Source organism: Myxocyprinus asiaticus, unplaced genomic scaffold (genome assembly GCF_019703515.2).
Source record: "Myxocyprinus asiaticus isolate MX2 ecotype Aquarium Trade unplaced genomic scaffold, UBuf_Myxa_2 HiC_scaffold_89, whole genome shotgun sequence".
NCBI lineage: Eukaryota > Metazoa > Chordata > Actinopteri > Cypriniformes > Catostomidae > Myxocyprinus > Myxocyprinus asiaticus.
Genome location: NW_026249839.1, coordinates 1 through 4,288, shown reverse-complemented (window position 1 = coordinate 4,288; position 4,288 = coordinate 1). Strand labels below are relative to the sequence as shown.

The 4,288-nt window shown below is 35.5% G+C and overlaps 1 long non-coding RNA gene across 3 annotated transcripts; it reads left to right on the top strand.

Moving 5' to 3' along the window:
• Positions 1 to 617: 617 nt before the first annotated feature.
• On the top strand, positions 618 to 4,282 carry LOC127439545 (uncharacterized). Of its 3 annotated transcripts, none has more exons than XR_007896963.1 (5): positions 618 to 1,432; positions 1,553 to 1,930; positions 2,049 to 2,133; positions 2,340 to 2,433; positions 4,145 to 4,282. It is a non-coding gene; the product is annotated as an uncharacterized LOC127439545 (long non-coding RNA). The 3 variants fall into 3 exon arrangements; XR_007896964.1 differs by having other exon boundaries at positions 618 to 1,688; positions 1,873 to 1,928; XR_007896962.1 differs by having other exon boundaries at positions 618 to 1,930.
• The last annotated feature ends 6 nt before the right edge of the window (positions 4,283 to 4,288 follow it).

Below are 4,288 nucleotides of genomic sequence, written 5' to 3'. Positions count from 1 at the left end.
AGTAATCTAACGGAATATATATTTCTGAGGTTACAATTTAGAAAAAGTAAAATTGAAAAAAGGAGAGGTCAATTATTCATTCATGAAGTAACTGGAAAAATTAATAATGAAAGTTTAAATCTGCTTTTCTATTTTTGCATTTGGATTGATATGGTCTGAAAAATTAACTGTAAAGCGTTATACGGACCAAAAAAGCTTCTATTTTGCATTTTTCAAATTTAATACCTTTTTTCATTACAACTTATATTATAATTATATAACAATTATATTTTAATGCAGAATCTGAAAGATTTCATGTTTCTTTGTTTTAAATCCTTAAACTCTAAATCCTTGATTTTTCTGGTTTAAATTAGCTTTGAATCCCAGATTTTCAATGTGGTTTCAGAGTTTTGGACTCCATTGTATTAGTATGAGAGCTATAAAGCGCAGCGTAATGGGCTACAGCATAATACTGCTCCCATAATAAAGCATAACACATCCACTATATTTATATGGGAAATTAAACCATGACCACAGCTAATGCGCTGCAACTATTAATGTAATGAGACCAATTACAGCAGTAGCTGATCTATTGCAGACAATGATACAATTTGGGTTTCTCTCATTCTGGGATGTAGGTCTACAGCAGACAAAGTGCTACAGTTATCTCTTTTAGCTGTTAGGAAACGCTATTGGCACCTTGGGATTGGTAGCTACATCATGGAGGTAAATACACACACCCAGTCTAGAAGAACAAACCACTCATACTTGGTCGGCCGAATCCAGACTTGCACACCTTTGAATTCTGCTTTGCACAGTTGTGAACTACACTGTTTGTCATAACAACTTAATTACTTTTGGTTTAAAGCTGAAGTGTGTAATTTCTGCGGCACAAGTGTCACCAAAAGGAATAGCAAAAATAATTTTCAACAGATTCCAGAAAACACCCCCCGTCTTCCATTGGTTGTATAAACAGATAGTCCCGCCCCACATTCATGCCATTGGTCGAGCCAGTGTTACTGTGTCGGGCTGGACGGGTTGCTCAAACAAACTGAAGAAAGTTTATATAGTGCCACAGAGCCAGTGTATTTCACTTTTAGGTGAAATCAACCTAGAAATTACACACATCAGCTTTAAGTTAAAGAACATGGCCTACATCTTTTCACCAAGCTGTATGTTTTCATTGTGCATAGACACTGCCCTCTGTTGTGTGTATGCAGTACTGCTATTTATTTATTTATTTTTGTTTGTTAATTAACCACTGTCAAGGTCTATTTGTCTGTGTTATGTTTGTGTATTGCATGTGTAGATGCTTGTTTCTTGGACAGCTTTTGAAGACTCAGTCCGTGGTAGGACAATATGATGCCCTCATTCTCCATGCTGACAGTGGTGCGATAGGTTTCTTCAAATGCCACGGATTCACTGATGACCTCCTGCTCAATGACATGTTCAAGTACAGATCATTTTGTCTCATATTACATGCTATGTTGTTACACAAAAGTTTGAATTTAAATCTAATTTTCAAAATCACATAATTTAACTGGGCTCACATGTAAAATGCTCATGCATTCAGACACAGGCACAAATGAATGTCTCAGATTACAAGAATTGCCTGATTCAGTGGATACAGTAGTTTTGTTATAACAGAGAGCTGAAAGATGATTGGACCAACAGTATTCTTATGAGCTACCTGCCACCCTTTACTACAGGTGAAGCACTCACTCGCTCACTCACTCACTCGCTCACTCACTCACTCACTCACTCACTCACACATACGTTTACTTAGCAATTTTGTCCTAAAATGTAGCAAAGTTTGTATGTACGCACACGCATACTCCTGCACATACTGTATATACTTAGATACATTTATATTTTCATTCTTTGCATTTATAGATTTATAGATGAGAAATCCTGATTTTTCCCTGATTTTACAAGAGCTGGAGACAGAGGTGTGAGTTAAATTACTGAGATTTTGTAAAGATAAATATCATTAGGTGTGTCAATATAGCATAGGTTGTATATTATAATGTAAAACGTTGTTATGTTTTTTATTATTATTATTATTTTAGAAGGTCGCAGGCCCTCTTTTCTTACCAGCAACAGGTGATGTGTGTGACCAGGCTAATCAAAGAGGTCAAGATCTTACGTGAACAGGTGATATTACATTTTGCATAATATTATTTATTATTCCTCCCATCACTAATGGAAAGGTGCTAATTCAGTGCATTATAAAAACAGATACACATATCTTTATGTTAAGTACTGTAGTAGTAATGGGTTGTGTTACTCGTGTCTCTTTGTGTGTGTGTGTGTGTGTGTGTGTGTGTGTGTGTGTGTGTGTGTGTGTGTGTGCACTTTAGTGGCACCTGGCTTTTCAGCTAGATCTACAATGTGAAGAAATGGAGTGCCTCAGCGTCAAGCTAGAACTTGAAAAACAAAAGCGGTATGAATTAGGTATGTTTGTACATATTAGCCTGTGATATGCACATTTGGTACCTTAAAGTAAAATCACAAGGCTTAAATCAGCTCCTATGGAGTTAAAATTTGTGTACTAAATTTAGACACATTATTCTGTGGAAGTTTATTAAACATTGGGGAATTTAATTAATGTATTGTGCAAACTAATGTATTATGGCTCTCTGAAATACGTGATTTTGATTAATTGGGGCATTCAGCAGTCAAATGTTTCTGAATAGTGTCCATTGAGTAAGCTAATAAAATAATTTCAACTTAAATCGATATTTAAATCAATATTTATTTTGGAAGTAGCCATGTAGTAGAGTGAAACAGTGGCCGCCTACTAAAAGTATTTTTCCCATTCATTATTCAATAGGGATTTCATAAAAGTCTTCATAAAAGCATTCTAAACCATGAACCAAACCAACCAGCTCCGAGGTGTATGACAACATACTATCTTTAATTTTAGCAGACCGTACATATAGCCAAAGGTACAAGACTGCGTACTTAGGTCTTTCATGAGGGAATGATTTACAATGCCATAAGTCATTGCGATTGATGTAATCGAATTAAAACTATAGCAAAATATAAAACTACTGATTTAAAGTACCTCACAGTAGGTACGTCTTTAAAGGTTTATAAGTTAGCATTTTAAAAAAATAATAATAATCCCCTATGGAGAAAATTAATGGGATTTTTCTCTCCAGAACCCAACTTTTGTGCTCTATATGTATAGCCAGCCAGTACCGTCCCAGACTCAGATGAGTGTTTTATTCTGTCAAATAAAGAGAATATAAATATACAGTAGTTATATACTTAGTTTTAGAGCTTTATACAACACATATGCCAATCAACCAGATGTCATGCCCATCCATCTCAGCTGATTTGAACAGTTGTTCTAAGATGCTCATGTACTCGATCTGATATCTGATGTTAGCAGGGTCTTGCCCACAAGATCTATTATTTGTCAGACTGACTCACTGAGCTAGATATCCTTTTGAAGCACCTGACCAATAACAAGCAAAGACTGACCTTTGCTTGCTTCTCCAATTATGAGAGCCATTTGTCTTCTAGCCTGACTCATGGAACCGCCAGCTGAGTTATTATAATGACTCATAAAGCTCTACAGGCTGTGTGATAGTTCTGCTTTAATACTAAGGGACAAAGCAAACCCAGAAGATCAATCCTGTCTATAAAAACAGGAGCCTGGAAAGGCACAATAATGAGAGTGCTAAATTCACTGTTCACCTTGCAATTGCTCTAATCAAACTAAGTAGACATTTATTAAAGTACTAAGACATGAGAGGTTGTGCGTTACAGTGAAATTACCACAGTTAAAGTGTGTTGTTAGGCACGAGGTGAAGTGGATTGTATGACAAAAGACACCCATAAAGAATTACATAACCACATAAACAATCCTTCCCTAAGGTGATTAGCATCATATCATTAACTGCTTACAATTGCCTAGCATATCGGCTATTTTACAATAGCTTTGAATGTGGCTCATCCAAACAAATTTCAGAGTCAGAACTATTTGTTTTATTATGACATATTTAATAATGTATATATATAAATAAATAAATAAAACTTGTAACCTGTTATTGCCTCTCTGTGTAGGGCCTGTTTTGATTGCTGGTAAAGTTAAGTTGTAAGGACTGGCATGAAATCTGATATGCTGAATATGTTGGATTGTTTTTGTACTTTTCAGATGTTCAGGAACTAAATGAGTCTTCATGTTCAGGAAAACCAGAGCAAGAAACAGTACAGTCAGAAGAAATTGTCAATCAAACACTCGAGAGCGCTGAACGCTGTTGATGAAACTACTATATTCTACTAAAGAATTATTCAATGT